Here is a 25,303-nt window from a genome sequence, read left to right as displayed (position 1 = left end):
ATAGTGAAACACCCATGCACATCTTCTGGAATTGTAATTTTGCACAGACAATATGGAGGAAAGTGTGCAATATAGTGAGAGCTGTGAGTACTGTTAATTTTTTGGATTTTAACAGAGTATTTTATGGCATGGGGATAAGAGAGGAGGATTTTAAAATTGTATGGATTATTATTGCATGTGTGAAGGCGGCATTGTGGAAAGCAAGGAACATTTTAGTGTTTAAACATAAGGAAGTAACAGTCGACCAGTGTATTAAATTATGTCTAAGTTATTTGTACATGTATTTCTGGAGGGACAAAATGACGCTTGGCAAGGTGAAAGCAAATGAGAAATGGAAACAATGTAAATGGAATGAACTTACCTTGTAAGATTTGATTTTTTGAAAACCTGTGGAAAAACAAAAAAAGAAGAACAAAAACAAACAAAAAAAAATAGCCAAAACTATATAATTTTTAAAAAAAAAAAAAAAGAGGGAAAAAATAAATAAATATATATATATAAAAGAAAAAGAAAATAAAAGATTTGGAGAAGTATTAAAATTGGTAGAATGCACGATGATGGATTTGAGTCTTCTTATCTTTTTGTTGATTCCAAGACTTTGTAATCTGAGTGTAAAAAAAAAAAAAAAAATCTGTTCTTATCAGTTTAATATCTGATACGTCCCCTATCTGGGGACCATATATTAAATGGATTTTTAGAACAGGGAGATGGAAAAAGAGCTTGCTCTGTCCACTCCACGCATTGACCTGGTATTGCAGTATCTCCAGGACCGGTGCACCCCTTCTTTAATGCAGTTTCTAAAATCAGAAAGAATTGAATTCAATGTTTTTTGTTCATTTTGCTTGTTTGTCGGATTTTGGGATGGACTCTTTGGCTTTGCTTTTCTTCTCCTCATTGGATTTTTCATGTTCAAAGTTGCAGAAGCCAGATTACAAGCTCATTTTGGTTCAACTTCAGCAACTGTGCATTGCATTGCCATGTAATGTGATGCAATGCTATCTTTCTAGCTCACCCTTTTTACTTCCTTTTGGATAAACAGACATATTAGGCAAGCATTTTGGAGCTTTCACCTAAATAACTACAGGTGGTGAGATAAGCTGCACAATATAATTGACCTTTCAGTATATTGTTGCACACACACCATCTATTTAGCAAATGCCCTTGTTATCAACAGCAGCCTTTTAAACTCACCTGAGCTAACAGGTATGTGCGCTGGTTACTCTGCTGCGCTTAAAATTTCTTTTTTGGTTTGCTACAATGCCTTTTCTGAAACGTTGTCTCCTTCTGCTGGAACACTGACTTCTTTCATTTAATGCCTGCAGACTATAAAAGAGAACCCAACCCAAAAAGTTTGGTTGATTAGTCTGTGGCATTCTGTTAAACTGTTGCTTATGGCGGTCTCTGTGAGCTTCTCAGCGACATTCAGCCAGCCAGGTATCCTGCCTGCAGTAGATGGAATGTGGCAATGGAACGCTGGCTGCGCGTGTCATAATAGGCTCTGAGCCTTTATATACCTGTGCACAGCAGCAGCCACCTTCAGTCTGCTGCTGGACAGCCAGCAGCAGCAGCAGCAGGAGAGGTATGTAATCAGGAGCCCTCCTGCTAAGGGTAGACAGCTGCTCGTTCCACCCCACCCCCCGCCTTAATTGGTTCTCCTCCCTTCCAACGGTGTTGAGGCGGGTGGGAACAGCAGGGGGTGAAGGTGCTGTGTTTAAAGAGGTGGAGTTATGCAGATCTAAAACGCGTGGATTGCAGCAGCAGCAAGCCGAAAAGTGCAGGCATGTAAGGGATCTAGAGGTTGACAACATGTCTTCTTAACGGGAGTCCAGGAGCTCATCTCCACAAATGGACTTTTCAGGATCCTTGGGTGGCTCCGTAGTTTGAAACCAATTCTGGTTATCGCTTCTCGGCCTTTTGGCTAAGATCAAGTGTAGTATCTGTTCTTATCAGTTTAATATCTGATACGTCCCCTATCTGGGGACCATATATTAAATGGATTTTTAGAACAGGGAGATGGAAAAAGAGCTTGCTCTGTCCACTCCACGCATTGACCTGGTATTGCAGTATCTCCAGGACCGGTGCACCCCTTCTTTAATGCAGTTTCTAAAATCAGAAAGAATTGAATTCAATGTTTTTTGTTCATTTTGCTTGTTTGTCGGATTTTGGGATGGACTCTTTGGCTTTGCTTTTCTTCTCCTCATTGGATTTTTCATGTTCAAAGTTGCAGAAGCCAGATTACAAGCTCATTTTGGTTCAACTTCAGCAACTGTGCATTGCATTGCCATGTAATGTGATGCAATGCTATCTTTCTAGCTCTCCCTTTTTACTTCCTTTTGGATAAACAGACATATTAGGCAAGCATTTTGGAGCTTTCACCTAAATAACTACAGGTGGTGAGATAAGCTGCACAATATAATTGACCTTTCAGTATATTGTTGCACACACACCATCTATTTAGCAAATGCCCTTGTTATCAACAGCAGCCTTTTAAACTCACCTGAGCTAACAGGTATGTGCGCTGGTTACTCTGCTGCGCTTAAAATTTCTTTTTTGGTTTGCTACAATGCCTTTTCTGAAACGTTGTCTCCTTCTGCTGGAACACTGACTTCTTTCATTTAATGCCTGCAGACTATAAAAGAGAACCCAACCCAAAAAGTTTGGCTGATTAGTCTGTGGCATTCTGTTAAACTGTTGCTTATGGCGGTCTCTGTGAGCTTCTCAGCGACATTCAGCCAGCCAGGTATCCTGCCTGCAGTAGATGGAATGTGGCAATGGAACGCTGGCTGCGCGTGTCATAATAGGCTCTGAGCCTTTATATACCTGTGCACAGCAGCAGCCACCTTCAGTCTACTGCTGGACAGCCAGCAGCAGCAGCAGCAGGAGAGGTATGTAATCAGGAGCCCTCCTGCTAAGGGTAGACAGCTGCTCGTTCCACCCCACCCCCCGCCTTAATTGGTTCTCCTCCCTTCCAACGGTGTTGAGGTGGGTGGGAACAGCAGGGGGTGAAGGTGCTGTGTTTAAAGAGGTGGAGTTATGCAGATCTAAAACGCGTGGATTGCAGCAGCAGCAAGCCGAAAAGTGCAGGCATGTAAGGGATCTAGAGGTTGACAACATGTCTTCTTAACGGGAGTCCAGGAGCTCATCTCCACAAATGGACTTTTCAGGATCCTTGGGTGGCTCCGTAGTTTGAAACCAATTCTGGTTATCGCTTCTCGGCCTTTTGGCTAAGATCAAGTGTAGTATCTGTTCTTATCAGTTTAATATCTGATACGTCCCCTATCTTTGGACCATATATTAAATGGATTTTTAGAACAGGGAGATGGAAAAAGAGCTTGCTCTGTCCACTCCACGCATTGACCTGGTATTGCAGTATCTCCAGGACCGGTGCACCCCTTCTTTAATGCAGTTTCTAAAATCAGAAAGAATTGAATTCAATGTTTTTTGTTCATTTTGCTTGTTTGTCGGATTTTGGGATGGACTCTTTGGCTTTGCTTTTCTTCTCCTCATTGGATTTTTCATGTTCAAAGTTGCAGAAGCCAGATTACAAGCTCATTTTGGTTCAACTTCAGCAACTGTGCATTGCATTGCCATGTAATGTGATGCAATGCTATCTTTCTAGCTCTCCCTTTTTACTTCCTTTTGGATAAACAGACATATTAGGCAAGCATTTTGGAGCTTTCACCTAAATAACTACAGGTGGTGAGATAAGCTGCACAATATAATTGACCTTTCAGTATATTGTTGCACACACACCATCTATTTAGCAAATGCCCTTGTTATCAACAGCAGCCTTTTAAACTCACCTGAGCTAACAGGTATGTGCGCTGGTTACTCTGCTGCGCTTAAAATTTCTTTTTTGGTTTGCTACAATGCCTTTTCTGAAACGTTGTCTCCTTCTGCTGGAACACTGACTTCTTTCATTTAATGCCTGCAGACTATAAAAGAGAACCCAACCCAAAAAGTTTGGCTGATTAGTCTGTGGCATTCTGTTAAACTGTTGCTTATGGCGGTCTCTGTGAGCTTCTCAGCGACATTCAGCCAGCCAGGTATCCTGCCTGCAGTAGATGGAATGTGGCAATGGAACGCTGGCTGCGCGTGTCATAATAGGCTCTGAGCCTTTATATACCTGTGCACAGCAGCAGCCACCTTCAGTCTACTGCTGGACAGCCAGCAGCAGCAGCAGCAGGAGAGGTATGTAATCAGGAGCCCTCCTGCTAAGGGTAGACAGCTGCTCGTTCCACCCCACCCCCCGCCTTAATTGGTTCTCCTCCCTTCCAACGGTGTTGAGGTGGGTGGGAACAGCAGGGGGTGAAGGTGCTGTGTTTAAAGAGGTGGAGTTATGCAGATCTAAAACGCGTGGATTGCAGCAGCAGCAAGCCGAAAAGTGCAGGCATGTAAGGGATCTAGAGGTTGACAACATGTCTTCTTAACGGGAGTCCAGGAGCTCATCTCCACAAATGGACTTTTCAGGATCCTTGGGTGGCTCCGTAGTTTGAAACCAATTCTGGTTATCGCTTCTCGGCCTTTTGGCTAAGATCAAGTGTAGTATCTGTTCTTATCAGTTTAATATCTGATACGTCCCCTATCTGGGGACCATATATTAAATGGATTTTTAGAACAGGGAGATGGAAAAAGAGCTTGCTCTGTCCACTCCACGCATTGACCTGGTATTGCAGTATCTCCAGGACCGGTGCACCCCTTCTTTAATGCAGTTTCTAAAATCAGAAAGAATTGAATTCAATGTTTTTTGTTCATTTTGCTTGTTTGTCGGATTTTGGGATGGACTCTTTGGCTTTGCTTTTCTTCTCCTCATTGGATTTTTCATGTTCAAAGTTGCAGAAGCCAGATTACAAGCTCATTTTGGTTCAACTTCAGCAACTGTGCATTGCATTGCCATGTAATGTGATGCAATGCTATCTTTCTAGCTCTCCCTTTTTACTTCCTTTTGGATAAACAGACATATTAGGCAAGCATTTTGGAGCTTTCACCTAAATAACTACAGGTGGTGAGATAAGCTGCACAATATAATTGACCTTTCAGTATATTGTTGCACACACACCATCTATTTAGCAAATGCCCTTGTTATCAACAGCAGCCTTTTAAACTCACCTGAGCTAACAGGTATGTGCGCTGGTTACTCTGCTGCGCTTAAAATTTCTTTTTTGGTTTGCTACAATGCCTTTTCTGAAACGTTGTCTCCTTCTGCTGGAACACTGACTTCTTTCATTTAATGCCTGCAGACTATAAAAGAGAACCCAACCCAAAAAGTTTGGTTGATTAGTCTGTGGCATTCTGTTAAACTGTTGCTTATGGCAGTCTCTGTGAGCTTCTCAGCGACATTCAGCCAGCCAGGTATCCTGCCTGCAGTAGATGGAATGTGGCAATGGAACGCTGGCTGCGCGTGTCATAATAGGCTCTGAGCCTTTATATACCTGTGCACAGCAGCAGCCACCTTCAGTCTGCTGCTGGACAGCCAGCAGCAGCAGCAGCAGGAGAGGTATGTAATCAGGAGCCCTCCTGCTAAGGGTAGACAGCTGCTCGTTCCACCCCACCCCCCGCCTTAATTGGTTCTCCTCCCTTCCAACGGTGTTGAGGCGGGTGGGAACAGCAGGGGGTGAAGGTGCTGTGTTTAAAGAGGTGGAGTTATGCAGATCTAAAACGCGTGGATTGCAGCAGCAGCAAGCCGAAAAGTGCAGGCATGTAAGGGATCTAGAGGTTGACAACATGTCTTCTTAACGGGAGTCCAGGAGCTCATCTCCACAAATGGACTTTTCAGGATCCTTGGGTGGCTCCGTAGTTTGAAGCCAATTCTGGTTATCGCTTCTCGGCCTTTGGCTAAGATCAAGTGTAGTATCTGTTCTTATCAGTTTAATATCTGATACGTCCCCTATCTGGGGACCATATATTAAATGGATTTTTAGAACAGGGAGATGGAAAAAGAGCTTGCTCTGTCCACTCCACGCATTGACCTGGTATTGCAGTATCTCCAGGACCGGTGCACCCCTTCTTTAATGCAGTTTCTAAAATCAGAAAGAATTGAATTCAATGTTTTTTGCTCATTTTGCTTGTTTGTCGGATTTTGGGATGGACTCTTTGGCTTTGCTTTTCTTCTCCTCATTGGATTTTTCATGTTCAAAGTTGCAGAAGCCAGATTACAAGCTCATTTTGGTCCAACTTCAGCAACTGTGCATTGCATTGCCATGTAATGTGATGCAATGCTATCTTTCTAGCTCTCCCTTTTTACTTCCTTTTGGATAAACAGACATATTAGGCAAGCATTTTGGAGCTTTCACCTAAATAACTACAGGTGGTGAGATAAGCTGCACAATATAATTGACCTTTCAGTATATTGTTGCACACACACCATCTATTTAGCAAATGCCCTTGTTATCAACAGCAGCCTCTTAAACTCACCTGAGCTAACAGGTATGTGCGCTGGTTACTCTGCTGCGCTTAAAATTTCTTTTTTGGTTTGCTACAATGCCTTTTCTGAAACGTTGTCTCCTTCTGCTGGAACACTGACTTCTTTCATTTAATGCCTGCAGACTATAAAAGAGAACCCAACCCAAAAAGTTTGGTTGATTAGTCTGTGGCATTCTGTTAAACTGTTGCTTATGGCGGTCTCTGTGAGCTTCTCAGCGACATTCAGCCAGCCAGGTATCCTGCCTGCAGTAGATGGAATGTGGCAATGGAACGCTGGCTGCGCGTGTCATAATAGGCTCTGAGCCTTTATATACCTGTGCACAGCAGCAGCCACCTTCAGTCTGCTGCTGGACAGCCAGCAGCAGCAGCAGCAGGAGAGGTATGTAATCAGGAGCCCTCCTGCTAAGGGTAGACAGCTGCTCGTTCCACCCCACCCCCCGCCTTAATTGGTTCTCCTCCCTTCCAACGGTGTTGAGGCGGGTGGGAACAGCAGGGGGTGAAGGTGCTGTGTTTAAAGAGGTGGAGTTATGCAGATCTAAAACGCGTGGATTGCAGCAGCAGCAAGCCGAAAAGTGCAGGCATGTAAGGGATCTAGAGGTTGACAACATGTCTTCTTAACGGGAGTCCAGGAGCTCATCTCCACAAATGGACTTTTCAGGATCCTTGGGTGGCTCCGTAGTTTGAAACCAATTCTGGTTATCGCTTCTCGGCCTTTTGGCTAAGATCAAGTGTAGTATCTGTTCTTATCAGTTTAATATCTGATACGTCCCCTATCTGGGGACCATATATTAAATGGATTTTTAGAACAGGGAGATGGAAAAAGAGCTTGCTCTGTCCACTCCACGCATTGACCTGGTATTGCAGTATCTCCAGGACCGGTGCACCCCTTCTTTAATGCAGTTTCTAAAATCAGAAAGAATTGAATTCAATGTTTTTTGTTCATTTTGCTTGTTTGTCGGATTTTGGGATGGACTCTTTGGCTTTGCTTTTCTTCTCCTCATTGGATTTTTCATGTTCAAAGTTGCAGAAGCCAGATTACAAGCTCATTTTGGTTCAACTTCAGCAACTGTGCATTGCATTGCCATGTAATGTGATGCAATGCTATCTTTCTAGCTCTCCCTTTTTACTTCCTTTTGGATAAACAGACATATTAGGCAAGCATTTTGGAGCTTTCACCTAAATAACTACAGGTGGTGAGATAAGCTGCACAATATAATTGACCTTTCAGTATATTGTTGCACACACACCATCTATTTAGCAAATGCCCTTGTTATCAACAGCAGCCTTTTAAACTCACCTGAGCTAACAGGTATGTGCGCTGGTTACTCTGCTGCGCTTAAAATTTCTTTTTTGGTTTGCTACAATGCCTTTTCTGAAACGTTGTCTCCTTCTGCTGGAACACTGACTTCTTTCATTTAATGCCTGCAGACTATAAAAGAGAACCCAACCCAAAAAGTTTGGTTGATTAGTCTGTGGCATTCTGTTAAACTGTTGCTTATGGCGGTCTCTGTGAGCTTCTCAGCGACATTCAGCCAGCCAGGTATCCTGCCTGCAGTAGATGGAATGTGGCAATGGAACGCTGGCTGCGCGTGTCATAATAGGCTCTGAGCCTTTATATACCTGTGCACAGCAGCAGCCACCTTCAGTCTGCTGCTGGACAGCCAGCAGCAGCAGCAGCAGGAGAGGTATGTAATCAGGAGCCCTCCTGCTAAGGGTAGACAGCTGCTCGTTCCACCCCACCCCCCGCCTTAATTGGTTCTCCTCCCTTCCAACGGTGTTGAGGCGGGTGGGAACAGCAGGGGGTGAAGGTGCTGTGTTTAAAGAGGTGGAGTTATGCAGATCTAAAACGCGTGGATTGCAGCAGCAGCAAGCCGAAAAGTGCAGGCATGTAAGGGATCTAGAGGTTGACAACATGTCTTCTTAACGGGAGTCCAGGAGCTCATCTCCACAAATGGACTTTTCAGGATCCTTGGGTGGCTCCGTAGTTTGAAACCAATTCTGGTTATCGCTTCTCGGCCTTTTGGCTAAGATCAAGTGTAGTATCTGTTCTTATCAGTTTAATATCTGATACGTCCCCTATCTGGGGACCATATATTAAATGGATTTTTAGAACAGGGAGATGGAAAAAGAGCTTGCTCTGTCCACTCCACGCATTGACCTGGTATTGCAGTATCTCCAGGACCGGTGCACCCCTTCTTTAATGCAGTTTCTAAAATCAGAAAGAATTGAATTCAATGTTTTTTGTTCATTTTGCTTGTTTGTCGGATTTTGGGATGGACTCTTTGGCTTTGCTTTTCTTCTCCTCATTGGATTTTTCATGTTCAAAGTTGCAGAAGCCAGATTACAAGCTCATTTTGGTTCAACTTCAGCAACTGTGCATTGCATTGCCATGTAATGTGATGCAATGCTATCTTTCTAGCTCTCCCTTTTTACTTCCTTTTGGATAAACAGACATATTAGGCAAGCATTTTGGAGCTTTCACCTAAATAACTACAGGTGGTGAGATAAGCTGCACAATATAATTGACCTTTCAGTATATTGTTGCACACACACCATCTATTTAGCAAATGCCCTTGTTATCAACAGCAGCCTTTTAAACTCACCTGAGCTAACAGGTATGTGCGCTGGTTACTCTGCTGCGCTTAAAATTTCTTTTTTGGTTTGCTACAATGCCTTTTCTGAAACGTTGTCTCCTTCTGCTGGAACACTGACTTCTTTCATTTAATGCCTGCAGACTATAAAAGAGAACCCAACCCAAAAAGTTTGGTTGATTAGTCTGTGGCATTCTGTTAAACTGTTGCTTATGGCGGTCTCTGTGAGCTTCTCAGCGACATTCAGCCAGCCAGGTATCCTGCCTGCAGTAGATGGAATGTGGCAATGGAACGCTGGCTGCGCGTGTCATAATAGGCTCTGAGCCTTTATATACCTGTGCACAGCAGCAGCCACCTTCAGTCTGCTGCTGGACAGCCAGCAGCAGCAGCAGCAGGAGAGGTATGTAATCAGGAGCCCTCCTGCTAAGGGTAGACAGCTGCTCGTTCCACCCCACCCCCCGCCTTAATTGGTTCTCCTCCCTTCCAACGGTGTTGAGGCGGGTGGGAACAGCAGGGGGTGAAGGTGCTGTGTTTAAAGAGGTGGAGTTATGCAGATCTAAAACGCGTGGATTGCAGCAGCAGCAAGCCGAAAAGTGCAGGCATGAAAGGGATCTAGAGGTTGACAACATGTCTTCTTAACGGGAGTCCAGGAGCTCATCTCCACAAATGGACTTTTCAGGATCCTTGGGTGGCTCCGTAGTTTGAAACCAATTCTGGTTATCGCTTCTCGGCCTTTTGGCTAAGATCAAGTGTAGTATCTGTTCTTATCAGTTTAATATCTGATACGTCCCCTATCTGGGGACCATATATTAAATGGATTTTTAGAACAGGGAGATGGAAAAAGAGCTTGCTCTGTCCACTCCACGCATTGACCTGGTATTGCAGTATCTCCAGGACCGGTGCACCCCTTCTTTAATGCAGTTTCTAAAATCAGAAAGAATTGAATTCAATGTTTTTTGTTCATTTTGCTTGTTTGTCGGATTTTGGGATGGACTCTTTGGCTTTGCTTTTCTTCTCCTCATTGGATTTTTCATGTTCAAAGTTGCAGAAGCCAGATTACAAGCTCATTTTGGTTCAACTTCAGCAACTGTGCATTGCATTGCCATGTAATGTGATGCAATGCTATCTTTCTAGCTCTCCCTTTTTACTTCCTTTTGGATAAACAGACATATTAGGCAAGCATTTTGGAGCTTTCACCTAAATAACTACAGGTGGTGAGATAAGCTGCACAATATAATTGACCTTTCAGTATATTGTTGCACACACACCATCTATTTAGCAAATGCCCTTGTTATCAACAGCAGCCTTTTAAACTCACCTGAGCTAACAGGTATGTGCGCTGGTTACTCTGCTGCGCTTAATATTTCTTTTTTGGTTTGCTACAATGCCTTTTCTGAAACGTTGTCTCCTTCTGCTGGAACACTGACTTCTTTCATTTAATGCCTGCAGACTATAAAAGAGAACCCAACCCAAAAAGTTTGGTTGATTAGTCTGTGGCATTCTGTTAAACTGTTGCTTATGGCGGTCTCTGTGAGCTTCTCAGCGACATTCAGCCAGCCAGGTATCCTGCCTGCAGTAGATGGAATGTGGCAATGGAACGCTGGCTGCGCGTGTCATAATAGGCTCTGAGCCTTTATATACCTGTGCACAGCAGCAGCCACCTTCAGTCTGCTGCTGGACAGCCAGCAGCAGCAGCAGCAGGAGAGGTATGTAATCAGGAGCCCTCCTGCTAAGGGTAGACAGCTGCTCGTTCCACCCCACCCCCCGCCTTAATTGGTTCTCCTCCCTTCCAACGGTGTTGAGGCGGGTGGGAACAGCAGGGGGTGAAGGTGCTGTGTTTAAAGAGGTGGAGTTATGCAGATCTAAAACGCGTGGATTGCAGCAGCAGCAAGCCGAAAAGTGCAGGCATGTAAGGGATCTAGAGGTTGACAACATGTCTTCTTAACGGGAGTCCAGGAGCTCATCTCCACAAATGGACTTTTCAGGATCCTTGGGTGGCTCCGTAGTTTGAAACCAATTCTGGTTATCGCTTCTCGGCCTTTTGGCTAAGATCAAGTGTAGTATCTGTTCTTATCAGTTTAATATCTGATACGTCCCCTATCTGGGGACCATATATTAAATGGATTTTTAGAACAGGGAGATGGAAAAAGAGCTTGCTCTGTCCACTCCACGCATTGACCTGGTATTGCAGTATCTCCAGGACCGGTGCACCCCTTCTTTAATGCAGTTTCTAAAATCAGAAAGAATTGAATTCAATGTTTTTTGTTCATTTTGCTTGTTTGTCGGATTTTGGGATGGACTCTTTGGCTTTGCTTTTCTTCTCCTCATTGGATTTTTCATGTTCAAAGTTGCAGAAGCCAGATTACAAGCTCATTTTGGTTCAACTTCAGCAACTGTGCATTGCATTGCCATGTAATGTGATGCAATGCTATCTTTCTAGCTCTCCCTTTTTACTTCCTTTTGGATAAACAGACATATTAGGCAAGCATTTTGGAGCTTTCACCTAAATAACTACAGGTGGTGAGATAAGCTGCACAATATAATTGACCTTTCAGTATATTGTTGCACACACACCATCTATTTAGCAAATGCCCTTGTTATCAACAGCAGCCTTTTAAACTCACCTGAGCTAACAGGTATGTGCGCTGGTTACTCTGCTGCGCTTAAAATTTCTTTTTTGGTTTGCTACAATGCCTTTTCTGAAACGTTGTCTCCTTCTGCTGGAACACTGACTTCTTTCATTTAATGCCTGCAGACTATAAAAGAGAACCCAACCCAAAAAGTTTGGTTGATTAGTCTGTGGCATTCTGTTAAACTGTTGCTTATGGCGGTCTCTGTGAGCTTCTCAGCGACATTCTGCCAGCCAGGTATCCTGCCTGCAGTAGATGGAATGTGGCAATGGAACGCTGGCTGCGCGTGTCATAATAGGCTCTGAGCCTTTATATACCTGTGCACAGCAGCAGCCACCTTCAGTCTGCTGCTGGACAGCCAGCAGCAGCAGCAGCAGGAGAGGTATGTAATCAGGAGCCCTCCTGCTAAGGGTAGACAGCTGCTCGTTCCACCCCACCCCCCGCCTTAATTGGTTCTCCTCCCTTCCAACGGTGTTGAGGCGGGTGGGAACAGCAGGGGGTGAAGGTGCTGTGTTTAAAGAGGTGGAGTTATGCAGATCTAAAACGCGTGGATTGCAGCAGCAGCAAGCCGAAAAGTGCAGGCATGTAAGGGATCTAGAGGTTGACAACATGTCTTCTTAACGGGAGTCCAGGAGCTCATCTCCACAAATGGACTTTTCAGGATCCTTGGGTGGCTCCGTAGTTTGAAACCAATTCTGGTTATCGCTTCTCGGCCTTTTGGCTAAGATCAAGTGTAGTATCTGTTCTTATCAGTTTAATATCTGATACGTCCCCTATCTGGGGACCATATATTAAATGGATTTTTAGAACAGGGAGATGGAAAAAGAGCTTGCTCTGTCCACTCCACGCATTGACCTGGTATTGCAGTATCTCCAGGACCGGTGCACCCCTTCTTTAATGCAGTTTCTAAAATCAGAAAGAATTGAATTCAATGTTTTTTGTTCATTTTGCTTGTTTGTCGGATTTTGGGATGGACTCTTTGGCTCTGCTTTTCTTCTCCTCATTGGATTTTTCATGTTCAAAGTTGCAGAAGCCAGATTACAAGCTCATTTTGGTTCAACTTCAGCAACTGTGCATTGCATTGCCATGTAATGTGATGCAATGCTATCTTTCTAGCTCTCCCTTTTTACTTCCTTTTGGATAAACAGACATATTAGGCAAGCATTTTGGAGCTTTCACCTAAATAACTACAGGTGGTGAGATAAGCTGCACAATATAATTGACCTTTCAGTATATTGTTGCACACACACCATCTATTTAGCAAATGCCCTTGTTATCAACAGCAGCCTTTTAAACTCACCTGAGCTAACAGGTATGTGCGCTGGTTACTCTGCTGCGCTTAAAATTTCTTTTTTGGTTTGCTACAATGCCTTTTCTGAAACGTTGTCTCCTTCTGCTGGAACACTGACTTCTTTCATTTAATGCCTGCAGACTATAAAAGAGAACCCAACCCAAAAAGTTTGGTTGATTAGTCTGTGGCATTCTGTTAAACTGTTGCTTATGGCGGTCTCTGTGAGCTTCTCAGCGACATTCAACCAGCCAGGTATCCTGCCTGCAGTAGATGGAATGTGGCAATGGAACGCTGGCTGCGCGTGTCATAATAGGCTCTGAGCCTTTATATACCTGTGCACAGCAGCAGCCACCTTCAGTCTGCTGCTGGACAGCCAGCAGCAGCAGCAGCAGGAGAGGTATGTAATCAGGAGCCCTCCTGCTAAGGGTAGACAGCTGCTCGTTCCACCCCACCCCCCGCCTTAATTGGTTCTCCTCCCTTCCAACGGTGTTGAGGCGGGTGGGAACAGCAGGGGGTGAAGGTGCTGTGTTTAAAGAGGTGGAGTTATGCAGATCTAAAACGCGTGGATTGCAGCAGCAGCAAGCCGAAAAGTGCAGGCATGTAAGGGATCTAGAGGTTGACAACATGTCTTCTTAACGGGAGTCCAGGAGCTCATCTCCACAAATGGACTTTTCAGGATCCTTGGGTGGCTCCGTAGTTTGAAACCAATTCTGGTTATCGCTTCTCGGCCTTTTGGCTAAGATCAAGTGTAGTATCTGTTCTTATCAGTTTAATATCTGATACGTCCCCTATCTGGGGACCATATATTAAATGGATTTTTAGAACAGGGAGATGGAAAAAGAGCTTGCTCTGTCCACTCCACGCATTGACCTGGTATTGCAGTATCTCCAGGACCGGTGCACCCCTTCTTTAATGCAGTTTCTAAAATCAGAAAGAATTGAATTCAATGTTTTTTGTTCATTTTGCTTGTTTGTCGGATTTGGGGATGGACTCTTTGGCTTTGCTTTTCTTCTCCTCATTGGATTTTTCATGTTCAAAGTTGCAGAAGCCAGATTACAAGCTCATTTTGGTTCAACTTCAGCAACTGTGCATTGCATTGCCATGTAATGTGATGCAATGCTATCTTTCTAGCTCTCCCTTTTTACTTCCTTTTGGATAAACAGACATATTAGGCAAGCATTTTGGAGCTTTCACCTAAATAACTACAGGTGGTGAGATAAGCTGCACAATATAATTGACCTTTCAGTATATTGTTGCACACACACCATCTATTTAGCAAATGCCCTTGTTATCAACAGCAGCCTTTTAAACTCACCTGAGCTAACAGGTATGTGCGCTGGTTACTCTGCTGCGCTTAAAATTTCTTTTTTGGTTTGCTACAATGCCTTTTCTGAAACGTTGTCTCCTTCTGCTGGAACACTGACTTCTTTCATTTAATGCCTGCAGACTATAAAAGAGAACCCAACCCAAAAAGTTTGGTTGATTAGTCTGTGGCATTCTGTTAAACTGTTGCTTATGGCGGTCTCTGTGAGCTTCTCAGCGACATTCAGCCAGCCAGGTATCCTGCCTGCAGTAGATGGAATGTGGCAATGGAACGCTGGCTGCGCGTGTCATAATAGGCTCTGAGCCTTTATATACCTGTGCACAGCAGCAGCCACCTTCAGTCTGCTGCTGGACAGCCAGCAGCAGCAGCAGCAGGAGAGGTATGTAATCAGGAGCCCTCCTGCTAAGGGTAGACAGCTGCTCGTTCCACCCCACCCCCCGCCTTAATTGGTTCTCCTCCCTTCCAACGGTGTTGAGGCGGGTGGGAACAGCAGGGGGTGAAGGTGCTGTGTTTAAAGAGGTGGAGTTATGCAGATCTAAAACGCGTGGATTGCAGCAGCAGCAAGCCGAAAAGTGCAGGCATGTAAGGGATCTAGAGGTTGACAACATGTCTTCTTAACGGGAGTCCAGGAGCTCATCTCCACAAATGGACTTTTCAGGATCCTTGGGTGGCTCCGTAGTTTGAAACCAATTCTGGTTATCGCTTCTCGGCCTTTTGGCTAAGATCAAGTGCAGTGATCTAGCGGTTGCTGCCTTGGTCTTGACTGGGAGGTGCTTGGGGTACCCGGCTCCTTGGCCTGGGGGGATCGCTACACTCATCGGTGGAGCTAAACCCCCCTGCTGCTATTAGGGAGTCGGATTAGTCCCTGGGCAACGAGAGGCGATCACCTTGTCACCACACATAGCTGTGGGGGGCAACTGTCGCCACACATAGCTGTGGTGGCAACATTTGGAGGATTAAAAGGAAAAACGGAAGGAAAACGGATTGTTGAGATGGAGTTTTGGAAAAAGAAGAGATGCTTACGTTTTTTTGTGAAACGGGAGACGGAAGAAACTTTTTTGGAAGAAAAATGGATTCTGGAAATTTTGAGGAAACATGAAGTTTTGGAGAAGGATATCTACTGTATGCAAGAAATAAAGCAAGGTAAAGTTTGTGATGTGACTCTAGTTTCTGAGGAAAAGTGCATTCATTTTTTCAAATGCTGGAGTGAAGAGGATTCTGGGAAAATTGGAGTAAGTGCATCATTCATGGGGAAACCGAAGAGTGTGATAATTTACATGGACAATCCGTTTGTGGAAATAGAGGAGATAATGTTTTTTTTGGAATCTAAATGTAAGATGGTAAAGTTTCAGAAATTATACAGGAACAAAGTTGGTATTTGGAACGAAAAGAGACGTTTTTTGGTGTGGACAACAGGAGAAGAAAATTTGCATAATGGGAGGATTATGGTAAACGGGAGTTCTGGGTATTGTTACATGGAAAGCAGCAAAGGAACTTTTGAAAAGAACTTTGGAGAACAAAAGGAAGATATTGGTGATAAAATGAAGAAGGAAGTTGATGCGATAATTATAGAGGAGAATAAGCAGGGAAAAGAAGTTGAAAGTTTAAAGGTGAAGAAAAAGGTAACGGTACAGGAAAATTGTGGATCAAGGAAAGTATCTGGTGAAAAGAAAGAAGTAAAAGAGGAAAAGGGTAAAGTTTTGGAGAAGGTGGTGACTTTCAGAGATGATGAGGAAGAGTATGATTGGGAACAGATGCGGTTAGAGCATGAGGAGGAAGAAAAGAAGTTAAGGGGTTTTGTTGGGAGGAAAGTAAAAGGGAAAAAGGGGATATTTAGTTTGGGAAACCGGGTGAAGTAATGTCAGTTGTGATTTGTTTGGAAACTGTTGAAACTGTAAAGGAATTGTTATGTTTAACTTTATATATATTAATTCAAATGAAAAAATATAAATATAAGATCTAAACACGATGATGGAACTAAAATCTTGAGTTTAGTGATATATGATTTAAGATTATAAAACTTAATTTCTGAGTGTTTGGAAAAAAAAAAAAAAAAAAAAAAAAAAAATCTGTTCTTATCAGTTTAATATCTGATACGTCCCCTATCTGGGGACCATATATTAAATGGATTTTTAGAACAGGGAGATGGAAAAAGAGCTTGCTCTGTCCACTCCACGCATTGACCTGGTATTGCAGTATCTCCAGGACCGGTGCACCCCTTCTTTAATGCAGTTTCTAAAATCAGAAAGAATTGAATTCAATGTTTTTTGTTCATTTTGCTTGTTTGTCGGATTTGGGGATGGACTCTTTGGCTTTGCTTTTCTTCTCCTCATTGGATTTTTCATGTTCAAAGTTGCAGAAGCCAGATTACAAGCTCATTTTGGTTCAACTTCAGCAACTGTGCATTGCATTGCCATGTAATGTGATGCAATGCTATCTTTCTAGCTCTCCCTTTTTACTTCCTTTTGGATAAACAGACATATTAGGCAAGCATTTTGGAGCTTTCACCTAAATAACTACAGGTGGTGAGATAAGCTGCACAATATAATTGACCTTTCAGTATATTGTTGCACACACACCATCTATTTAGCAAATGCCCTTGTTATCAACAGCAGCCTTTTAAACTCACCTGAGCTAACAGGTATGTGCGCTGGTTACTCTGCTGCGCTTAAAATTTCTTTTTTGGTTTGCTACAATGCCTTTTCTGAAACGTTGTCTCCTTCTGCTGGAACACTGACTTCTTTCATTTAATGCCTGCAGACTATAAAAGAGAACCCAACCCAAAAAGTTTGGTTGATTAGTCTGTGGCATTCTGTTAAACTGTTGCTTATGGCGGTCTCTGTGAGCTTCTCAGCGACATTCAGCCAGCCAGGTATCCTGCCTGCAGTAGATGGAATGTGGCAATGGAACGCTGGCTGCGCGTGTCATAATAGGCTCTGAGCCTTTATATACCTGTGCACAGCAGCAGCCACCTTCAGTCTGCTGCTGGACAGCCAGCAGCAGCAGCAGCAGGAGAGGTATGTAATCAGGAGCCCTCCTGCTAAGGGTAGACAGCTGCTCGTTCCACCCCACCCCCCGCCTTAATTGGTTCTCCTCCCTTCCAACGGTGTTGAGGCGGGTGGGAACAGCAGGGGGTGAAGGTGCTGTGTTTAAAGAGGTGGAGTTATGCAGATCTAAAACGCGTGGATTGCAGCAGCAGCAAGCCGAAAAGTGCAGGCATGTAAGGGATCTAGAGGTTGACAACATGTCTTCTTAACGGGAGTCCAGGAGCTCATCTCCACAAATGGACTTTTCAGGATCCTTGGGTGGCTCCGTAGTTTGAAACCAATTCTGGTTATCGCTTCTCGGCCTTTTGGCTAAGATCAAGTGTAGTATCTGTTCTTATCAGTTTAATATCTGATACGTCCCCTATCTGGGGACCATATATTAAATGGATTTTTAGAACAGGGAGATGGAAAAAGAGCTTGCTCTGTCCACTCCACGCATTGACCTGGTATTGCAGTATCTCCAGGACCGGTGCACCCCTTCTTTAATGCAGTTTCTAAAATCAGAAAGAATTGAATTCAATGTTTTTTGTTCATTTTGCTTGTTTGTCGGATTTGGGGATGGACTTTTTGGCTTTGCTTTTCTTCTCCTCATTGGATTTTTCATGTTCAAAGTTGCAGAAGCCAGATTACAAGCTCATTTTGGTTCAACTTCAGCAACTGTGCATTGCATTGCCATGTAATGTGATGCAATGCTATCTTTCTAGCTCTCCCTTTTTACTTCCTTTTGGATAAACAGACATATTAGGCAAGCATTTTGGAGCTTTCACCTAAATAACTACAGGTGGTGAGATAAGCTGCACAATATAATTGACCTTTCAGTATATTGTTGCACACACACCATCTATTTAGCAAATGCCCTTGTTATCAACAGCAGCCTTTTAAACTCACCTGAGCTAACAGGTATGTGCGCTGGTTACTCTGCTGCGCTTAAAATTTCTTTTTTGGTTTGCTACAATGCCTTTTCTGAAACGTTGTCTCCTTCTGCTGGAACACTGACTTCTTTCATTTAATGCCTGCAGACTATAAAAGAGAACCCAACCCAAAAAGTTTGGTTGATTAGTCTGTGGCATTCTGTTAAACTGTTGCTTATGGCGGTCTCTGTGAGCTTCTCAGCGACATTCAGCCAGCCAGGTATCCTGCCTGCAGTAGATGGAATGTGGCAATGGAACGCTGGCTGCGCGTGTCATAATAGGCTCTGAGCCTTTATATACCTGTGCACAGCAGCAGCCACCTTCAGTCTGCTGCTGGACAGCCAGCAGCAGCAGCAGCAGGAGAGGTATGTAATCAGGAGCCCTTCTGCTAAGGGTAGACAGCTGCTCGTTCCACCCCACCCCCCGCCTTAATTGGTTCTCCTCCCTTCCAACGGTGTTGAGGCGGGTGGGAACAGCAGGGGATGAAGGTGCTGTGTTTAAAGACGTGGAGTTATGCAGATCTAAAACGCGTGGATTGCAGCAGCAGCAAGCCGAAAAGTGCAGGCATGTAAGGGATCTAGAGGTTGACAACATGTCTTCTTAACGGGAGTCCAGGAGCTCATCTCCACAAATGGACTTTTCAGGATCCTTGGGTGGCTCCGTAGTTTGAAACCAATTCTGGTTATCGCTTCTCGGCCTTTTGGCTAAGATCAAGTGCAGTGATCTAGCGGTTGCTGCCTTGGTCTTGACTGGGAGGTGCTTGGGGTACCCGGCTCCTTGGCCTGGGGGGATCGCTACACTCATCGGTGGAGCTAAACCCCCCTGCTGCTATTAGGGAGTCGGATTAGTCCCTGGGCAACGAGAGGCGATCACCTTGTCACCACACATAGCTGTGGGGGGCAACTGTCGCCACACATAGCTGTGGTGGCAACATTTGGAGGATTAAAAGGAAAAACGGAAGGAAAACGGATTGTTGAGATGGAGTTTTGGAAAAAGAAGAGATGCTTACGTTTTTTTGTGAAACGGGAGACGGAAGAAACTTTTTTGGAAGAAAAATGGATTCTGGAAATTTTGAGGAAACATGAAGTTTTGGAGAAGGATATCTACTGTATGCAAGAAATAAAGCAAGGTAAAGTTTGTGATGTGACTCTAGTTTCTGAGGAAAAGTGCATTCATTTTTTCAAATGCTGGAGTGAAGAGGATTCTGGGAAAATTGGAGTAAGTGCATCATTCATGGGGAAACCGAAGAGTGTGATAATTTACATGGACAATCCGTTTGTGGAAATAGAGGAGATAATGTTTTTTTTGGAATCTAAATGTAAGATGGTAAAGTTTCAGAAATTATACAGGAACAAAGTTGGTATTTGGAACGAAAAGAGACGTTTTTTGGTGTGGACAACAGGAGAAGAAAATTTGCATAATGGGAGGATTATGGTAAACGGGAGTTCTGGGTATTGTTACATGGAAAGCAGCAAAGGAACTTTTGAAAAGAACTTTGGAGAACAAAAGGAAGATATTGGTGATAAAATGAAGAAGGAAGTTGATGCGATAATTATAGAGGAGAATAAGCAGGGAAAAGAAGTTGAAAGTTTAAAGGTGAAGAAAAAGGTAACGGTACAGGAAAATTGTGGATCAAGGAAAGTATCTGGTGAAAAGAAAGAAGTAAAAGAGGAAAAGGGTAAAGTTTTGGAGAAGGTGGTGACTTTCAGAGATGATGAGGAAGAGTATGATTGGGAACAGATGCGGTTAGAGCATGAGGAGGAAGAAAAGAAGTTAAGGGGTTTTGTTGGGAGGAAAGTAAAAGGGAAAAAGGGGATATTTAGTTTGGGAAACCGGGTGAAGTAATGTCAGTTGTGATTTGTTTGGAAACTGTTGAAACTGTAAAGGAATTGTTATGTTTAACTTTATATATATTAATTCAAATGAAAAAATATAAATATAATATCTAAACACGATGATGGAACTAAAATCTTGAGTTTAGTGATATATGATTTAAGATTATAAAACTTAATTTCTGAGTGTTTGGAAAAAAAAAAAAAAAAAAAAAAAAAAAAAATCTGTTCTTATCAGTTTAATATCTGATACGTCCCCTATCTGGGGACCATATATTAAATGGATTTTTAGAACAGGGAGATGGAAAAAGAGCTTGCTCTGTCCACTCCACGCATTGACCTGGTATTGCAGTATCTCCAGGACCGGTGCACCCCTTCTTTAATGCAGTTTCTAAAATCAGAAAGAATTGAATTCAATGTTTTTTGTTCATTTTGCTTGTTTGTCGGATTTGGGGATGGACTCTTTGGCTTTGCTTTTCTTCTCCTCATTGGATTTTTCATGTTCAAAGTTGCAGAAGCCAGATTACAAGCTCATTTTGGTTCAACTTCAGCAACTGTGCATTGCATTGCCATGTAATGTGATGCAATGCTATCTTTCTAGCTCTCCCTTTTTACTTCCTTTTGGATAAACAGACATATTAGGCAAGCATTTTGGAGCTTTCACCTAAATAACTACAGGTGGTGAGATAAGCTGCACAATATAATTGACCTTTCAGTATATTGTTGCACACACACCATCTATTTAGCAAATGCCCTTGTTATCAACAGCAGCCTTTTAAACTCACCTGAGCTAACAGGTATGTGCGCTGGTTACTCTGCTGCGCTTAAAATTTCTTTTTTGGTTTGCTACAATGCCTTTTCTGAAACGTTGTCTCCTTCTGCTGGAACACTGACTTCTTTCTTTTAATGCCTGCAGACTATAAAAGAGAACCCAACCCAAAAAGTTTGGTTGATTAGTCTGTGGCATTCTGTTAAACTGTTGCTTATGGCGGTCTCTGTGAGCTTCTCAGCGACATTCAGCCAGCCAGGTATCCTGCCTGCAGTAGATGGAATGTGGCAATGGAACGCTGGCTGCGCGTGTCATAATAGGCTCTGAGCCTTTATATACCTGTGCACAGCAGCAGCCACCTTCAGTCTGCTGCTGGACAGCCAGCAGCAGCAGCAGCAGGAGAGGTATGTAATCAGGAGCCCTCCTGCTAAGGGTAGACAGCTGCTCGTTCCACCCCACCCCCCGCCTTAATTGGTTCTCCTCCCTTCCAACGGTGTTGAGGCGGGTGGGAACAGCAGGGGGTGAAGGTGCTGTGTTTAAAGAGGTGGAGTTATGCAGATCTAAAACGCGTGGATTGCAGCAGCAGCAAGCCGAAAAGTGCAGGCATGTAAGGGATCTAGAGGTTGACAACATGTCTTCTTAACGGGAGTCCAGGAGCTCATCTCCACAAATGGACTTTTCAGGATCCTTGGGTGGCTCCGTAGTTTGAAACCAATTCTGGTTATCGCTTCTCGGCCTTTTGGCTAAGATCAAGTGTAGTATCTGTTCTTATCAGTTTAATATCTGATACGTCCCCTATCTGGGGACCATATATTAAATGGATTTTTAGAACAGGGAGATGGAAAAAGAGCTTGCTCTGTCCACTCCACGCATTGACCTGGTATTGCAGTATCTCCAGGACCGGTGCACCCCTTCTTTAATGCAGTTTCTAAAATCAGAAAGAATTGAATTCAATGTTTTTTGTTCATTTTGCTTGTTTGTCGGATTTGGGGATGGACTTTTTGGCTTTGCTTTTCTTCTCCTCATTGGATTTTTCATGTTCAAAGTTGCAGAAGCCAGATTACAAGCTCATTTTGGTTCAACTTCAGCAACTGTGCATTGCATTGCCATGTAATGTGATGCAATGCTATCTTTCTAGCTCTCCCTTTTTACTTCCTTTTGGATAAACAGACATATTAGGCAAGCATTTTGGAGCTTTCACCTAAATAACTACAGGTGGTGAGATAAGCTGCACAATATAATTGACCTTTCAGTATATTGTTGCACACACACCATCTATTTAGCAAATGCCCTTGTTATCAACAGCAGCCTTTTAAACTCACCTGAGCTAACAGGTATGTGCGCTGGTTACTCTGCTGCGCTTAAAATTTCTTTTTTGGTTTGCTACAATGCCTTTTCTGAAACGTTGTCTCCTTCTGCTGGAACACTGACTTCTTTCATTTAATGCCTGCAGACTATAAAAGAGAACCCAACCCAAAAAGTTTGGTTGATTAGTCTGTGGCATTCTGTTAAACTGTTGCTTATGGCGGTCTCTGTGAGCTTCTCAGCGACATTCAGCCAGCCAGGTATCCTGCCTGCAGTAGATGGAATGTGGCAATGGAACGCTGGCTGCGCGTGTCATAATAGGCTCTGAGCCTTTATATACCTGTGCACAGCAGCAGCCACCTTCAGTCTGCTGCTGGACAGCCAGCAGCAGCAGCAGCAGGAGAGGTATGTAATCAGGAGCCCTTCTGCTAAGGGTAGACAGCTGCTCGTTCCACCCCACCCCCCGCCTTAATTGGTTCTCCTCCCTTCCAACGGTGTTGAGGCGGGTGGGAACAGCAGGGGATGAAGGTGCTGTGTTTAAAGAGGTGGAGTTATGCAGATCTAAAACGCGTGGATTGCAGCAGCAGCAAGCCGAAAAGTGCAGGCATGTAAGGGATCTAGAGGTTGACAACATGTCTTCTTAACGGGAGTCCAGGAGCTCATCTCCACAAATGGACTTTTCAGGATCCTTGGGTGGCTCCGTAGTTTGAAACCAATTCTGGTTATCGCTTCTCGGCCTTTTGGCTAAGATCAAGTGTAGTATCTGTTCTTATCAGTTTAATATCTGATACGTCCCCTATCTGGGGACCATATATTAAATGGATTTTTAGAACAGGGAGATGGAAAAAGAGCTTGCTCTGTCCACTCCACGCATTGACCTGGTATTGCAGTATCTCCAGGACCGGTGCACCCCTTCTTTAATGCAGTTTCTAAAATCAGAAAGAATTGAATTCAATGTTTTTTGTTCATTTTGCTTGTTTGTCGGATTTGGGGATGGACTCTTTGGCTTTGCTTTTCTTCTCCTCATTGGATTTTTCATGTTCAAAGTTGCAGAAGCCAGATTACAAGCTCATTTTGGTTCAACTTCAGCAACTGTGCATTGCATTGCCATGTAATGTGATGCAATGCTATCTTTCTAGCTCTCCCTTTTTACTTCCTTTTGGATAAACAGACATATTAGGCAAGCATTTTGGAGCTTTCACCTAAATAACTACAGGTGGTGAGATAAGCTGCACAATATAATTGACCTTTCAGTATATTGTTGCACACACACCATCTATTTAGCAAATGCCCTTGTTATCAACAGCAGCCTTTTAAACTCACCTGAGCTAACAGGTATGTGCGCTGGTTACTCTGCTGCGCTTAAAATTTCTTTTTTGGTTTGCTACAATGCCTTTTCTGAAACGTTGTCTCCTTCTGCTGGAACACTGACTTCTTTCATTTAATGCCTGCAGACTATAAAAGAGAACCCAACCCAAAAAGTTTGGTTGATTAGTCTGTGGCATTCTGTTAAACTGTTGCTTATGGCGGTCTCTGTGAGCTTCTCAGCGACATTCAGCCAGCCAGGTATCCTGCCTGCAGTAGATGGAATGTGGCAATGGAACGCTGGCTGCGCGTGTCATAATAGGCTCTGAGCCTTTATATACCTGTGCACAGCAGCAGCCACCTTCAGTCTGCTGCTGGACAGCCAGCAGCAGCAGCAGCAGGAGAGGTATGTAATCAGGAGCCCTCCTGCTAAGGGTAGACAGCTGCTCGTTCCACCCCACCCCCCGCCTTAATTGGTTCTCCTCCCTTCCAACGGTGTTGAGGCGGGTGGGAACAGCAGGGGGTGAAGGTGCTGTGTTTAAAGAGGTGGAGTTATGCAGATCTAAAACGCGTGGATTGCAGCAGCAGCAAGCCGAAAAGTGCAGGCATGTAAGGGATCTAGAGGTTGACAACATGTCTTCTTAACGGGAGTCCAGGAGCTCATCTCCACAAATGGACTTTTCAGGATCCTTGGGTGGCTCCGTAGTTTGAAACCAATTCTGGTTATCGCTTCTCGGCCTTTTGGCTAAGATCAAGTGTAGTATCTGTTCTTATCAGTTTAATATCTGATACGTCCCCTATCTGGGGACCATATATTAAATGGATTTTTAGAACAGGGAGATGGAAAAAGAGCTTGCTCTGTCCACTCCACGCATTGACCTGGTATTGCAGTATCTCCAGGACCGGTGCACCCCTTCTTTAATGCAGTTTCTAAAATCAGAAAGAATTGAATTCAATGTTTTTTGTTCATTTTGCTTGTTTGTCGGATTTGGGGATGGACTCTTTGGCTTTGCTTTTCTTCTCCTCATTGGATTTTTCATGTTCAAAGTTGCAGAAGCCAGATTACAAGCTCATTTTGGTTCAACTTCAGCAACTGTGCATTGCATTGCCATGTAATGTGATGCAATGCTATCTTTCTAGCTCTCCCTTTTTACTTCCTTTTGGATAAACAGACATATTAGGCAAGCATTTTGGAGCTTTCACCTAAATAACTACAGGTGGTGAGATAAGCTGCACAATATAATTGACCTTTCAGTATATTGTTGCACACACACCATCTATTTAGCAAATGCCCTTGTTATCAACAGCAGCCTTTTAAACTCACCTGAGCTAACAGGTATGTGCGCTGGTTACTCTGCTGCGCTTAAAATTTCTTTTTTGGTTTGCTACAATGCCTTTTCTGAAACGTTGTCTCCTTCTGCTGGAACACTGACTTCTTTCATTTAATGCCTGCAGACTATAAAAGAGAACCCAACCCAAAAAGTTTGGTTGATTAGTCTGTGGCATTCTGTTAAACTGTTGCTTATGGCGGTCTCTGTGAGCTTCTCAGCGACATTCAGCCAGCCAGGTATCCTGCCTGCAGTAGATGGAATGTGGCAATGGAACGCTGGCTGCGCGTGTCATAATAGGCTCTGAGCCTTTATATACCTGTGCACAGCAGCAGCCACCTTCAGTCTGCTGCTGGACAGCCAGCAGCAGCAGCAGCAGGAGAGGTATGTAATCAGGAGCCCTCCTGCTAAGGGTAGACAGCTGCTCGTTCCACCCCACCCCCCGCCTTAATTGGTTCTCCTCCCTTCCAACGGTGTTGAGGCGGGTGGGAACAGCAGGGGGTGAAGGTGCTGTGTTTAAAGAGGTGGAGTTATGCAGATCTAAAAC

General features: G+C 43.8%; 15 non-coding genes and 2 pseudogenes across 15 annotated transcripts; all 17 read left to right on the top strand.

The window, feature by feature from the left end:
• Positions 1–573: 573 nt before the first annotated feature.
• Positions 574–783, top strand: LOC141207283 (U2 spliceosomal RNA; annotated as a pseudogene).
• A 1,115-nt stretch (positions 784–1,898) lies between these two features.
• On the top strand, positions 1,899–2,089 carry LOC141207865 (U2 spliceosomal RNA). The gene has a single exon (XR_012278187.1). It is a non-coding gene; the product is annotated as a U2 spliceosomal RNA (small nuclear RNA).
• A 1,115-nt stretch (positions 2,090–3,204) lies between these two features.
• Positions 3,205–3,395, top strand: LOC141207239 (U2 spliceosomal RNA). Its single transcript, XR_012277657.1, has one exon. It is a non-coding gene; the product is annotated as a U2 spliceosomal RNA (small nuclear RNA).
• Positions 3,396–4,510: 1,115 nt separating this feature from the next.
• LOC141207864 (U2 spliceosomal RNA) lies at positions 4,511–4,701 on the top strand. Its single transcript, XR_012278186.1, has one exon. It is a non-coding gene; the product is annotated as a U2 spliceosomal RNA (small nuclear RNA).
• Positions 4,702–5,816: 1,115 nt separating this feature from the next.
• Positions 5,817–6,006, top strand: LOC141207199 (U2 spliceosomal RNA). The gene has a single exon (XR_012277620.1). It is a non-coding gene; the product is annotated as a U2 spliceosomal RNA (small nuclear RNA).
• Positions 6,007–7,121: 1,115 nt separating this feature from the next.
• Positions 7,122–7,312, top strand: LOC141207863 (U2 spliceosomal RNA). The gene has a single exon (XR_012278185.1). It is a non-coding gene; the product is annotated as a U2 spliceosomal RNA (small nuclear RNA).
• A 1,115-nt stretch (positions 7,313–8,427) lies between these two features.
• LOC141207861 (U2 spliceosomal RNA) lies at positions 8,428–8,618 on the top strand. Its single transcript, XR_012278183.1, has one exon. It is a non-coding gene; the product is annotated as a U2 spliceosomal RNA (small nuclear RNA).
• A 1,115-nt stretch (positions 8,619–9,733) lies between these two features.
• LOC141207860 (U2 spliceosomal RNA) lies at positions 9,734–9,924 on the top strand. Its single transcript, XR_012278182.1, has one exon. It is a non-coding gene; the product is annotated as a U2 spliceosomal RNA (small nuclear RNA).
• Positions 9,925–11,039: 1,115 nt separating this feature from the next.
• LOC141207859 (U2 spliceosomal RNA) lies at positions 11,040–11,230 on the top strand. The gene has a single exon (XR_012278181.1). It is a non-coding gene; the product is annotated as a U2 spliceosomal RNA (small nuclear RNA).
• Positions 11,231–12,345: 1,115 nt separating this feature from the next.
• LOC141207858 (U2 spliceosomal RNA) lies at positions 12,346–12,536 on the top strand. The gene has a single exon (XR_012278180.1). It is a non-coding gene; the product is annotated as a U2 spliceosomal RNA (small nuclear RNA).
• Positions 12,537–13,651: 1,115 nt separating this feature from the next.
• Positions 13,652–13,842, top strand: LOC141207857 (U2 spliceosomal RNA). Its single transcript, XR_012278179.1, has one exon. It is a non-coding gene; the product is annotated as a U2 spliceosomal RNA (small nuclear RNA).
• A 2,438-nt stretch (positions 13,843–16,280) lies between these two features.
• On the top strand, positions 16,281–16,480 carry LOC141207324 (U2 spliceosomal RNA). The gene has a single exon (XR_012277721.1). It is a non-coding gene; the product is annotated as a U2 spliceosomal RNA (small nuclear RNA).
• Positions 16,481–17,595: 1,115 nt separating this feature from the next.
• LOC141207856 (U2 spliceosomal RNA) lies at positions 17,596–17,786 on the top strand. Its single transcript, XR_012278178.1, has one exon. It is a non-coding gene; the product is annotated as a U2 spliceosomal RNA (small nuclear RNA).
• Positions 17,787–20,222: 2,436 nt separating this feature from the next.
• LOC141207323 (U2 spliceosomal RNA) lies at positions 20,223–20,426 on the top strand (annotated as a pseudogene).
• A 1,115-nt stretch (positions 20,427–21,541) lies between these two features.
• LOC141207855 (U2 spliceosomal RNA) lies at positions 21,542–21,732 on the top strand. Its single transcript, XR_012278177.1, has one exon. It is a non-coding gene; the product is annotated as a U2 spliceosomal RNA (small nuclear RNA).
• Positions 21,733–22,847: 1,115 nt separating this feature from the next.
• LOC141207854 (U2 spliceosomal RNA) lies at positions 22,848–23,038 on the top strand. The gene has a single exon (XR_012278176.1). It is a non-coding gene; the product is annotated as a U2 spliceosomal RNA (small nuclear RNA).
• Positions 23,039–24,153: 1,115 nt separating this feature from the next.
• LOC141207853 (U2 spliceosomal RNA) lies at positions 24,154–24,344 on the top strand. Its single transcript, XR_012278175.1, has one exon. It is a non-coding gene; the product is annotated as a U2 spliceosomal RNA (small nuclear RNA).
• Positions 24,345–25,303: the final 959 nt, after the last annotated feature.

Source organism: Phyllobates terribilis, unplaced genomic scaffold, assembly GCF_046119375.1.
Source record: "Phyllobates terribilis strain yellow unplaced genomic scaffold, ASM4611937v1 Scaffold_160__1_contigs__length_4322635, whole genome shotgun sequence".
Lineage (NCBI taxonomy): Eukaryota > Metazoa > Chordata > Amphibia > Anura > Dendrobatidae > Phyllobates > Phyllobates terribilis.
The sequence above is the reverse complement of the archived record's forward strand: the minus strand, read 5'-3'. Positions and strand labels throughout refer to the sequence as shown.